Source organism: Ranitomeya variabilis, chromosome 5, assembly GCF_051348905.1.
Source record: "Ranitomeya variabilis isolate aRanVar5 chromosome 5, aRanVar5.hap1, whole genome shotgun sequence".
NCBI classification, from domain to species: Eukaryota; Metazoa; Chordata; class Amphibia; order Anura; family Dendrobatidae; genus Ranitomeya; species Ranitomeya variabilis.
Window position 1 is genome coordinate 149,152,788 of NC_135236.1, and position 14,143 is coordinate 149,166,930.

A 14,143-nucleotide genomic window follows, 5' to 3' on the forward strand; every position below is an offset into this window, starting at 1 on the left:
ACTACCGCAAACACTGAAGAAATCCGGCAGGTCACAAACTACTGGAGACTAACGGGAGTGTCATGGATAACAGCAGAAGACAGCGGATGTTACGTGTAAGACTAAGTGCAGAAGTCCTACATTAGGCCAGGTTCACATTTGCGTATGTGTGTGCAGCGTATACCTGCGTACCGATCTGCATACATACATATATTTAATATTGTGTACGCAGGGACATGCATTAGCATGCGTTTGTCTGCGGATGCATACGCATTCGCCGTTTCGCACTGTGCGGCGAACGCAACATGTTACATTTTTTGAGCCGTCAATTTAGCGCAAACGCATGCGGATGAGTGTGTTAAAACAACACATTACTGTCTATGGGAACGCATTGATACGCAAGGATATGGGTACGCATGCATTCGATACGCATGCGTACTTCACACTAATCATGTCCAGGAAATGATGTCACCACCTGCAAAATTCCTGATGTATAAAAGTGGGTCTGGAGACAGGTAGTCCATAACTCTCAAGACTCTGGATGCAAGCACAAGACTCTGGACAAGACTGTGGATGTTTTCTGTTCCTTCTAGACTGTGTTTTTCCTGTCCTGGACTCCTTGCCTGGCTCGCTCCTTACTGTCCTTTATTGCCTGCTGTGAATTGCTCCTGTGGCCGTGTGTAATTATGAGTGTGTGTACTGTTGCTCTGCCCAGTCTCACACTGTGCCCAGTTTCACATCCTTCATCTCTTTTTTTGTCTTGTTTTCCTTTTTTTTTCCTTGTAGATAGTGCGGTTTTCCTGTCCTCTATTCCTTGCCTGGATATCTCATTCCTGTTGTTGATAGCTCCTGTGGCCCTGTGTAAGTATGAGTGTGTGCACTTTTACTATGTTTCTCTGCCCAGTCTCACACTCTGCCCAGTTTCACATCCTTCGTCACTTTGTGTCGTAGGTCTTCCTTTTCTTTTCCTTGTAGACTATGCGGTGCTGCTGTCCCCGTTTTGTGCTGCTTTTCCGGTGCAGTGCTGCTTGCTGTGCTGTTGGACTGCTGTCTGTAATGTAAGTATTGGCTTTCAATTTTTTTTAATTTTTTTTTGCTTTTGCACTTTTAACAAGTTCAATTTTTCTTACCTGTTCTTTTCCGTAGTGTTTCACTTGACTGCGGCCTGCTCTTTAAACATGTCCTCCAGGATGGACATGACACTGATTATGTAGTCACAGTTGATATACTTATTGGTATGTATTGACTAGCAATACTACACATGTGGTAAATAATGTATTTTCTTTACTGGAACCTTCCAGTGCGGAACAGCAGGAGCAGTCAAGTGGAAATGAATCTTCCCAGGGTCGTCGGGTTCAAATTCCTAAGGAGGAAAGACGGGGTGTAAGTATTCTTTTCATTATCAGACTTGTAATTGTTTGTTTTTTTTCAGTTTTATATATTTAAAATTGTAGTACTTAATTTCTTTTTTATTATTTTATTTGATCTAAAGGTTCGACAATCTGAGGAAGGTCAACCTGTCATTGACCTCCTCATTACACTGGTTCAAGAGCATGTAGCATTGTGGGACCCCAGTGATTGTAATCATTCCAACTCAATATTGTTTCGACGACTCTGGGAAGAAGTGGCCAGATCGCTGTTGGATGTTGGAAGTCCGAAAGGATTTTCGTAAGTATTGCAATGTGGTCTCTGATTTGCTGTAAATGTTGTGGGGTTTTTTTCAATTATTTTTTTCCTTCCCCCTTCACAGTGAAGAGAGTAAAAGTTCGTTGGCGTTCGATGATGGATCGCTTCAATAAGGATATCAGATATCATGTGCTGCTACAGAGGCCAAAACTAAAAAACTCAGGACTCCAACTTTTGACTTGGTGACGCACCGTAAGACCAGGAGCAAGAAATCTCAGCCAAAAATGCCACTACCACCTCCACCCTCACTTCCCAATGAGTCTCTTTTCCCTAATATGTCACTATCGTCCCTTGGTTGTCCCCCTTCTAATTTGTCTATCCCTTCCCACAGTTCAACTCCTAATGTGTCGTCTACTCCCAATGTGTCCAGTCCCATCCTGGAGCCAATCCTTCAATTTATTGCCCCTTCCCCTGTAACCCCTTCATCATCAAATGTTACCCAATCATCACAGCTCAACACCCCTAAGGACCACAATATATCACCATCATACAGACCCCCAAAATAAAACCAACTGTTTGTTGTTAAATAAAATTTTTATTTTGTTTGTACAATCCATGTTTTTCTTTGTCTCTTTATGAGAAAACACAAGTGTGCATCGTGTTGTTGAGTCAGGGTGTTTAACTGGAGGTGGTTTATTAGTAGTAAAGTCATCAAACCTATAACATTAAAGTCATCAAACATATAACATTAAAGTCATCAAACATATAACATTAAAGTCAGCAAACATGTAACATTAAAGTCATCAAACATATATCATTAAAGTCATCAAACATGTAACATTAAAGTCAGCAAACATATGACATTTACTTAAAGTGTATTAAACCATATCGCCCTGCCATGCAAGACATCCAATATCAGAAACAAAGTAATCAGCAAACTTATCCCTCATCTGGGCAACTTCCACTGCAGTCCTCAGAGGGTGATCACGGTAATCCTGCAAAGTGGTATCAACAGGTTCATCAAGTTCTAATTGTTGTCGCTCTTTTGCCAGGATGTAATTGTGCATAACATCACACGCTTTGACCACATCATCAATTGTCTCAGTTTTTAGATTGATTGGTGTTCCAAAAATTCGCCATTTAGATGCCAGCAAACCAAAGGCACACTCCACAGTTCTTTGTGCCCTTGTTAGGCAGTAGTTGAAAATCCTTTTGGTGTGATTCAAGTTCCGACTCGAGTACGGATTTTAGGAGGTTGGCACACATTTGAAATGCCTCATCCCCAACCGCCACAAACGGAATTAGTGGTCCTTAAATGTTCGGAAGAGGTTGTGGCGGTGGAAAATTTTAAAATTAAAATCATTACCATACAAATGTTGGCCCATGTCAGAGTTTTTGAAAGTCTGAGAGTCATTTCCTCGTCCAAATGAGCCAATGTCAACGGCGACAAATCGACACTCTGCATCTGCAATCGCCATGAGAACAATCGAAAAGTATTTTTTGTAATTGAAGTACTCAGATCCACTTCCAGCAGGTTTTCAGAATCCGAATGTGTTTGCCGTCCACAGCCCCCACACAGTTAGGAAAATTACAAATTTCATTGAATTTTGCTGCATTTTTCAGAGTTCAATTGTGGGTTGGGGGAGGAATTCTTCACGCAGAACGTCACATAAAGCACGGCAGGTGTCTCCAACAATCCCAGAAAGGGTGGACTGTTGTGAATTTGGATTCTGGGCTCCCCCGGTGGCCGCTTGTGGAATTGGACTTGTCATCCTCTTTCCTGTTTCACCTGATTCCATCAGTAGTGGGTGTCGCTATTTAAGCTCATTTCTCTGGTGGTTTCTTGCCGGTCAACAATGTTATCTGATGCCTCTCAGTGCTTGTTCCTGCTTCTAGACAACTACTGATAAGTTGGACTTTTGTCCATGTTTTGTTTTGCCTATTTGTTCCAGTTCGCAGCTGAAGTTTTGTTACTGTGTCTGGAAAGCTCTCGTCGATCAGGGATTGCTACTCTGGCGTTATGAGTTAATGCCAGAGTTTAAGGTAATCTCTGGATGGTGTTTTGTTAGTATTTTTCTGCTGACCATGAAAGTATACTATCTGTCTTCTGCTATCTAGTAAGCGGACCTCAAATTTGCTAAGACTATTTTCCTGCTGCGTTTGTTGTTTCATCTGAACTCACCGTCATTATATGTGGGGGGCTACTGTCTTCTTTGGAATATTTCTCTAGAGGTGAGCCAGGTCTTATATTTCCCTCTGCTAGCTATTTAGGTCTTAGGCCAGAGCTGGGCATCTAGCTATAAATAGGAAATGCTACCTGGCTATTTCTAGTTGCGCGGCAGGCTTAGTTCATGGTCAGTATAGTTCCATCTTCCGAGAGCTTGTCCCTCTATAGGCTTGCTATGATCTCTGCCTGCAGAGATCATGACAGTTTGACCGGCCCACTAAAGTGTTAAAGACCCAGGTTGAGAAAGGAGAGTTATAAGAAGTCTGCTGGAATTTTTTTTTTTTTCCTCCAGTCTGCCTTGCTGCAGTCTTTTTTCTCTCTCTCCTCCTAATCTCTGTATGCTCTGTGTGCACCTGACAATAATGGATCTCCAGAGTGTAACTGCGGGTTTGAATAATCTCATCACGAAAGTACAAAATTTACAAGATTTTGTAGTACATGCTCCGGTATCTGAGCCGAGAATTCCTTTGCCGGAGTTCTTCACAGGGAATAGAGCTAGCTTCCAGAATTTCCGAAATAATTGTAAGCTTTATTTGTCCCTGAAGTCTCGTTCAGCTGGAGACCCTGCTCAGCAGGTTAGGATTGTGATTTCCTTGCTCAGGGGTGACCCTCAAGATTGGGCCTTCTCATTGCCAGCAGGGGATCCTGCGTTACGCGATGTGGATGCGTTTTTTCTGGCCTTGGGCTTGCTTTATGAGGAACCTCATTTGGAACTTCAGGCAGAAAAAACTTTGATGGCACTATCTCAGGGGCAAGACGAAGCTGAAGTTTTCTGCCAAAAATTCCGTAAATGGTCTGTGCTTACTCAGTGGAATGAGTGCGCCTTGGCGGCAACTTTCAGAGAAGGTCTCTCTGATGCCGTTAAGGATGTTATGGTGGGGTTCCCTTTGCCTGCAGGTCTGAATGAGTCCATGACAATGGCTATTCAGATTGATAGGCGTCTGCGGGAGCGCAAACCGATGCACCATCTGGCGGTGTCTATGGAAAAGACGCCAGAAAGTATGCAGTGTGATAGAATTCTGTCCAGGAGTGAGCGACAGAATTTTAGACGGAAGAATGGATTGTGTTTCTATTGTGGGGATTCTACTCATGTTATATCGGCATGCTCTAGGCGTACAAAGAAGCTTGATAAGTCTGTTTCCATTGGCACCATTCAGTCTAAGTTTATTTTGTCTGTCACCCTGATTTGCTCTTTGTCATCCATTGCCACGGACGCCTATGTTGACTCTGGCGCCGCTCTGAGTCTTATGGATTGGTCCTTTGCCAATCGTTGTGGTTTTGATTTAGAGCCTTTGGAGACTCTTATTCCTCTGAAGGGGATTGACTCCACCCCATTGGCTAATAATAAACCACAATACTGGACACAAGTAACCATGCGTATCAATCCGGATCACCAGGAGATTATTCGTTTCCTGGTGCTGTATAATTTACATGACGATTTGGTACTGGGATTGCCATGGTTGCAGTCTCACAACCCAGTCTTGGACTGGAGAGCTATGTCTGTGTTGAGCTGGGGATGTAAGGGTATTCATGGGGACGTACCTTTGGTTTCTATTTCGTCGTCCATTCCCTCTGAAGTCCCTGAGTTCCTCTCTGATTATCAAGACGTCTTTGACGAACCCAAGCTTGGGTCGTTACCTCCGCACCGTGAGTGCGATTGTGCCATAGATTTGATACCGGGTTGTAAATATCCAAAGGGTCGTTTGTTTAATTTGTCTGTGCCGGAACATGCTGCTATGCGGGAATATATAAAGGAGTCTTTGGAAAAGGGACATATTCGTCCATCTTCTTCTCCCTTGGGAGCTGGGTTTTTCTTTGTCTCAAAAAAAGACGGCTCTTTGAGACCATGTATTGATTATCGGCTTCTGAATAAGATCACTGTTAAGTATCAATACCCATTGCCATTGCTTACTGATTTGTTTGCTCGTATAGAGGGTGCTAAGTGGTTCTCTAAAATTGATCTTCGTGGGGCGTATAATTTGGTGCGGATCAGGCAGGGGGATGAGTGGAAGACCGCATTTAATACGCCCGAGGGCCACTTTGAGTATTTGGTCATGCCTTTTGGTCTTTCTAATGCCCCTTCAGTTTTCCAGTCTTTTATGCATGATATTTTCCGCGATTTTCTGGATAAATTTATGATAATATATCTGGATGATATTCTGATTTTTTCTGATGACTGGGACTCTCATGTCCAGCAGGTCAGGAGAGTTTTTCAGGTTCTGCGGTCTAATTCTTTATGTGTGAAGGGGTCTAAGTGCGTTTTTGGGGTCCAGAAAATTTCCTTTTTGGGGTATATTTTTTCTCCCTCTTCCATTGAGATGGATCCCGTCAAGGTGCAAGCTATTTGTGACTGGACTCAGCCCTCCTCTCTTAAGGGTCTTCAGAGATTTTTGGGCTTTGCCAACTTTTACCGCCGATTTATTGCTGGTTTTTCGGATGTCGTTAAACCACTGACTGATTTGACCAGACAAGGCGCTGATGTTGCTAATTGGTCCCCTCATGCTGTAGAGGCCTTTCAGGAGCTTAAGCGCCGTTTTGCCTCTGCCCCTGTGTTGCGTCAGCCTGATGTGAATCTGCCTTTTCAGGTTGAGGTTGACGCTTCGGAGATCGGAGCTGGGGCAGTGTTGTCGCAGAAAGGTTCCGACTGCTCCGTCATTAGGCCTTGTGCCTTCTTTTCTCGCAAATTTTCGCCCGCAGAGCGGAATTATGATGTTGGGAATCGGGAGCTTTTGGCCATGAAGTGGGCGTTTGAGGAGTGGCGCCATTGGCTCGAGGGGGCTAGGCATCAGGTGGTGGTATTGACTGACCACAAAAATTTGATTTATCTTGAGACTGCCAGACGCCTGAATCCTAGACAGGCGCGCTGGTCTTTATTTTTTTCTCGCTTTAATTTTGTGGTGTCATACCTACCGGGTTCTAAGAATGTTAAGGCAGATGCCCTTTCTAGGAGTTTTGACCCGGACTCTCCTGGTAATTCTGAACCCACAGGTATCCTTAGGGAGGGAGTAATTTTGTCGGCCGTTTCTCCTGATCTGCGGCGGTCCTTGCAAGAGTTTCAGGCGGATAGACCGGATCGTTGTCCGCCTGATAGACTGTTTGTTCCGGATGATTGGACCAGCAGAGTCATCTCTGAGGTACATTCTTCTGCATTGGCAGGTCATCCCGGAATTTTTGGTACCAGGGATTTGGTGGCAAGATCCTTCTGGTGGCCTTCTCTGTCACGAGATGTGCGAGTCTTTGTGCAGTCATGTGACGTTTGTGCTCGGGCCAAGTCTTGTAGTTCTCGGGCTAGCGGACTGCTGTTGCCCTTGCCTATTCCTAAGAGGCCTTGGACACACATCTCGATGGATTTTATTTCAGATCTGCCTGTTTCCCAGAAGATGTCTGTCATCTGGGTGGTCTGTGACCGTTTCTCTAAAATGGTCCATTTGGTTCCTCTGCCCAAGTTGCCTTCTTCTTCTGAGTTGGTTCCTCTGTTTTTTCAGAATGTTGTCCGATTGCACGGTATTCCTGAGAATATTGTTTCTGACAGAGGTACCCAATTTGTGTCTAGATTTTGGCGGGCATTCTGTGCTAGGATGGGCATAGATTTGTCTTTTTCATCTGCTTTTCACCCTCAGACTAATGGCCAGACCGAGCGGACTAATCAGACCCTTGAGACATATCTGAGGTGTTTTGTCTCTGCTGACCAGGATGATTGGGTTGCTTTTTTGCCATTGGCAGAGTTCGCCCTCAATAATCGGGCCAGTTCTTCCACCTTGGTGTCCCCGTTTTTCTGTAATTCGGGGTTTCACCCTCGATTTTCCTCCGGTCAGGTGGAATCCTCGGATTGTCCTGGAGTGGATGCGGTGGTGGAGAGATTGCATCACATCTGGGGGCAGGTTATGGACAATTTGAAGTTGTCACAGGAGAAGACTCAGCGTTTTGCCAACCGTCATCGTCGTGTTGGTTCTCGGCTTTGTGTTGGAGATTTAGTGTGGTTGTCTTCTCGTTTTGTCCCTATGAGGGTCTCTTCTCCTAAGTTTAAACCTCGGTTCATCGGCCCTTATAGAATATTGGAGATTCTTAATCCTGTTTCTTTCCGTTTGGACCTCCCTGCGTCCTTTTCCATTCATAACGTTTTTCATCGGTCGTTATTGCGCAGGTATGAGGTACCTGTTGTACCTTCTCTTGAGCCTCCTGCTCCGGTGTTGGTTGAGGGTGAGTTGGAGTACGTTGTGGAGAAAATTTTGGACTCTCGTGTTTCCAGACGGAAACTCCAGTATCTGGTCAACTGGAAGGGTTACGGCCAGGAGGATAATTCTTGGGTCAATGCATCTGATGTTCATGCTTCTGATCTTGTTCGTGCCTTCCATAGGGCTCATCCTGGTCGCCCTGGTGGATCTGGTGAGGGTTCGGTGCCCCCTCCTTGAGGGGGGGGTACTGTTGTGAATTTGGATTCTGGGCTCCCCCGGTGGCCGCTTGTGGAATTGGACTTGTCATCCTCTTTCCTGTTTCACCTGATTCCATCAGTAGTGGGTGTCGCTATTTAAGCTCATTTCTCTGGTGGTTTCTTGCCGGTCAACAATGTTATCTGATGCCTCTCAGTGCTTGTTCCTGCTTCTAGACAACTACTGATAAGTTGGACTTTTGTCCATGTTTTGTTTTGCCTATTTGTTCCAGTTCGCAGCTGAAGTTTTGTTACTGTGTCTGGAAAGCTCTCGTCGATCAGGGATTGCTACTCTGGCGTTATGAGTTAATGCCAGAGTTTAAGGTAATCTCTGGATGGTGTTTTGTTAGTATTTTTCTGCTGACCATGAAAGTATACTATCTGTCTTCTGCTATCTAGTAAGCGGACCTCAAATTTGCTAAGACTATTTTCCTGCTGCGTTTGTTGTTTCATCTGAACTCACCGTCATTATATGTGGGGGGCTACTGTCTTCTTTGGAATATTTCTCTAGAGGTGAGCCAGGTCTTATATTTCCCTCTGCTAGCTATTTAGGTCTTAGGCCAGAGCTGGGCATCTAGCTATAAATAGGAAATGCTACCTGGCTATTTCTAGTTGCGCGGCAGGCTTAGTTCATGGTCAGTATAGTTCCATCTTCCGAGAGCTTGTCCCTCTATAGGCTTGCTATGATCTCTGCCTGCAGAGATCATGACAGTGGACACTCCAATCCAGAATTGGAAATGTAGAGATCTTAAGGTCTCTCCAGTAGCCAGGAATTTGATGAACAGAGAATGGGAAAAAAATCAGTACATGGCTTTTCTAACAATAATACAAATTGCATGTTTATATTTCAAAATTACGTACCTCAGGGTGACCAACAGACGTTCCTCAGCAGGAATTGCTTTACGTAGTTGCGTGTTCTGCCTAGTGATTGATCCTCGCGCACGTTGCAGCAATTCATTAAAGCTCTGTTCAGCCATCCTCGTGTAGTCGAAAAACTTCTCTGGGTTTTCACGTAGCTCAGTGTAAAACGAATGGTAGGCTCCACGGCTCTCTCGGACTTCAACGATGGGATGTTGCCAGTAACAACGATGACATCTTCTCCATCTTGCTCTTCTCCTTTCTTCTTCACAAGCCACAGCAAAAGCAAATTTCAGTTCCAAATCCAGATTACGATAGAAGCTCTCCATGCCAAGATCCATCTTGCAGCTGGATACAGCAGCAAAAGATGAGGATCTCATCTGTGTAGGGTCTATAGATACAGATTCCCAATGAGACACGCCCATTAGGTGTGGCTTTTGTCAAGGGAAAATTTAAACGCATGCGCTGCAAAAACGCAAACGCATGCAAAAACGTATAGAAACACATGCACAAGCAGCGTTTTTTGGCGTCATGATCTGTGCATGGACTGCACAGACAGAGCACAGTACAGCCAGTGTGCAGTACAAGTTGCCCATTTTTCCACTCTGTCTACGTGAAAAAAAATCGTAGCATGCACTACTTTATTTTGTTTTACAAACCGGAATCTAATATATAATTGCCTAGAATACTACTTCCTGCAATTTGTGCCAACTTCCGTGGCTTTGTCCGGAGCTAATGTTCGGAGATAATGTTCGGAGCTAATGTCTGGAGCTAATGTCCGGAGCTAATGTCCGGAGATTAATTGCCTAGAATACTACTTCCTGCAATTTGTGCCAACTTCCGTGGCTTTGTCCGGAGCTAATGTCCGGAGATAATGTCCGGAGCTAATGTCCGGAGCTAATGTCCGGAGCTAATGTCCGGAGATAAGTGACGTCACCAGTGTCCTACACCCAGGCAGAGCACAGGGGCCCCAGGCAGCATATGGGGCCCCAGGCAGAGCACAGTGGCCCCAGGCAGAGCACAGGGGCCCCAGGCAGCATATGGGGCCCCAGGCAGAGCACAGTGGTCCCAGGCAGAGCACAGGGGCCCCAGGCAGCCTATGGGGCCCCAGGCAGAGCACAGTGGCCCCGGGCAGAACATGGGGCCCCAGGCAGAGCACAGGGGCCCCAGGCAGAGCACAGGGGCCCCAGGCAGCATATGGGGCCCCAGGCAGAGCACAGTGGTCCCAGGCAGCATATGGGGCCCCAGGCAGAGCACAGTGGCCCCAGGCAGAGCACAGGGGCCCCAGGCAGAACATGGGGCCCCAGGCAGAGCACAGGCAGAGCACAGGGGCCCCAGGCAGCATATGGGGCCCCAGACAGAGCACAGGGGCCCCAGGCAGCATATGGGGCCCCAGGCAGAGCACAGTGGCCCCAGGCAGAGCACAGGGGCCCCAGGCAGCATATGGGGCCCCAGGCAGAGCACAGTGGTCCCAGGCAGAGCACAGGGGCCCCAGGCAGCATATGGGGCCCCCGGAAGAGCACAGGGGCCCCAGGCAGCATATGGGGCCCCAGGCAGAGCACAGTGGCCCCAGGCAGAGCACAGGGGCCCCAGGCAGCATATGGGTCCCAGGCAGAGCACAGTGGTCCCAGGCAGAGCACAGGGGCCCCAGGCAGCCTATGGGGCCCCAGGCAGAGCACAGTGGCCCCAGGCAGAACATGGGGCCCCAGGCAGAGCACAGGGGCCCCAGGCAGAGCACAGGGGCCCCAGGCAGCATATGGGGCCCCAGGCAGAGCACAGGGGCCCAAGGCAGCATATGGGGCCCCAGGCAGAGCACAGTGGCCCCAGGAAGAGCACAGGGGCCCCAGGCAGAACATGGGGCCCTAGGCAGAGCACAGGGGCCCCAGGCAGAGCACAGGGGCCCCAGGCAGCATATGGGGCCCCAGGCAGAGCACAGGGGCCCCAGGCAGCATATGGGGCCCCAGGCAGAGCACAGTGGCCCCAGGCAGAGCACAGGGGCCCCAGGCAGCATATGGGGCCCCAGGCAGAGCACAGTGGTCCCAGGTAGAGCACAGGGGCCCCAGGCAGCCTATGGGGCCCCAGGCAGAGCACAGAGGCTCCAGGCAGCATATGGGGCCCCAGGCAGAGCACAGGGGCCCCAGGCAGCATATGGGGCCCCAGGCAGAGCACAGTGGCCCCAGGCAGAGCACAGGGGCCCCAGGCAGCATATAGGGCCCCAGGCAGAGCACAGTGGTCCCAGGCAGAGCACAGGGGCCCCAGGCAGCCTATGGGGCCCCAGGCAGAGCACAGTGGCCCCAGGCAGAACATGGGGCCCCAGGCAGAGCACAGGGGCCCCAGGCAGAGCACAGGGGCCCCAGGCAGCATATGGGGCCCCAGGCAGAGCACAGGGGCCCCAGGCAGCATATGGGGCCCCAGGCAGAGCACAGTGGCCCCAGGCAGAGCACAGGGGCCCCAGGCAGAACATGGGGCCCCAGGCAGAGCACAGGGGCCCCAGGCAGAGCACAGGGGCCCCAGGCAGCATATGGGGCCCCAGGCAGAGCACAGGGGCCCCAGGCAGCATATGGGGCCCCAGGCAGAGCACAGTGGCCCCAGGCAGAGCACAGGGGCCCCAGGCAGCATATGGGGCCCCAGGCAGAGCACAGTGGTCCCAGGCAGAGCACAGGGGCCCCAAGTTCTTTGGTGCCAAGTGTGGAAGTTGTATTGTTTTTAACATTACTTCTGCAAATATCAGAAACATGCAGATGTGAAAGAGGTTTGAGTATTAAGAAATAGGAATCAGTTAGTTAGGACCCATCAGTTCAAAGGCTACCGTGACGTGGTTGATGGGCATGCTTATATTAGCCCATCGGTGTACTATGAACGTTGATTTCTTAAATTTTACACTTCTGTAAAAATAAACACAAAAAATTTGGATACACAAAAAGGCTTTTATTTCTGTTGTACTTATTAGAATTATTTAAAATGAAGGCTTAGCTAAGCCCAAGAGATGATTAAAAACGTTTCATACCAACCCATCAGATGTAAAATTACTGTGAAAATACCTGATGGGCACACAAGTATGCGCCAGTATGGGTACTAAGAGCTTTTCCACATAATAATGAAATATTTTAAAATGTCATAGAACATACCAATATACATAGTTATTGATACATATTATTTATTATTTACATTATTGTTCTTAAGCAAAGAACCGTTGTTGTGGCATTTGCCACAACACGCAAAGTTGTTGTCTGATGTCTTTCATCACTCCCCTCATAAGCATGTTCATGGATCCTGTGTAACTGTACCTTAAATAACAAGAATTGTCAAGAGCTGGTGAGTGCAGCCATTTTTTGTTCTTTCTTACTATTATTTATTAATTGTATTATTCTTACATTTGAATAAATAAAGTATATATGGATTCTAGACTCCCGATTCTTTAGAATCGGGCTGCCATCTAGTAATACACATAATGAACCACAAGTACTGCACAATTCTGCAATGTGGACGAGCACATGGAGCCAGTCAGGTCCGCAATTTATGGTTGTGACTGGCCCAATATGACTGTGAACTTGGCCTTAGGCCGGATTCAGATGACAGTACTAAAATTGTGGATGTAACAAGCCAGGCTTTTGTGGGCAGGTCCGTATGTGAACGAGTCCAGGAGCTGCCTGTTATTTACATGCCATAAATCGGACCAGAATAGTGCATGCTGCGATTTTTTTCTACGTAGACTGTAAGTTTGAGAGGAAAATTTGCCAAGCGCCCTGGGAATCTGGCTGTAATTGATGTGCGTCCTGTACGTGTGCAGTTTATGGCTTACATGGAACAATATTTTCTCATCTAAAAAAAAACATTACTTTGGGTACAAGTCACGCTATGTGACTGCAGACTTGTGAATCTTCACAGCGTGTGGTGCATGCTGTGTGGATTTGCATACTTTCAGCCACATTCTGACTAGACTTGTCCAGCCTCAGGCAATACACTTGCACACGACTGCATGTATGTAAGTCGCATAGTCTCTATTGAATGGAATGATCCTAAAAGTAAATATCCAGCAACTATGAGCAGCGCAGCAGGATTTAAAAAAGTAAAAACTATAAACTGTCCTAAGCCTTCTCTACTGAAAATCCATTACCAATGTACTAAACCGTACTAAAAATATTATTCTCAGCTTTGCTCCCTCTCTACGCATGAAGCTGAGCACGGCTGCATTACTCCAGCTCTGCTGCATCACAGGCTCACTCCTGCTTCTGAGGCACTAGGCTCTGCTGCTTCTCTCCAGCTCTGCTGCACTAGGCAGACTCACTCCTGCTACTTCTGAGGCAGTAAGCTCTGCTACTTCTCTCCAGCTCTGCTGCATTAGACAGACTCACTCCTGCTGCTTCTGAGGCACTAGGCTCTGCTGCTTCTCTCTTGCTCTGCTGCACTAGGCAGACTCACTCCTGCTACTTCTGAGGCAGTAAGCTCTGCTACTTCTCTCCAGCTCTGCTGCATTAGACAGGCTCACTCCTGCTGCTTCTGAGGTACTAGGCTCTGCTGCTTCTCTCCAGCTCTGCTGCACTAGGCAGACTCACTCCTGCTACTTCTGAGGCAGTAAGCTCTGCTACTTCTCTCCAGCTCTGCTGCATTAGACAGGCTCACTCCTGCTGCTTCTGAGGTACTAGGCTCTGCTGCTTCTCTCCAGCTCTGCTGCACTAGGCAGACTCACTCCTGCTACTTCTGAGGCAGTAAGCTCTGCTACTTCTCTCCAGCTCTGCTGCATTAGGCTACGTTCACATTTGCGTTGTGCGCCGCAGCGTCGGCGCCGCAACGCACAACGCAAACAAAAACGCAGCAAAACGCATGCACAACGCTGCGTTTTGCGCCGCATGCGTCCTTTTTTTGATTGATTTTGGACGCAGCAAAAATGCAACTTGCTGCGTCCTCTGCGCCCGGACGCGTGCGCCGCAGTGACGCATGCGGCGCAAAACGCAAGTGCGACGCATGTCCATGCGCCCCCATGTTAAATATAGGGGCGCATGACGCATGCGGCGACGCTGCGG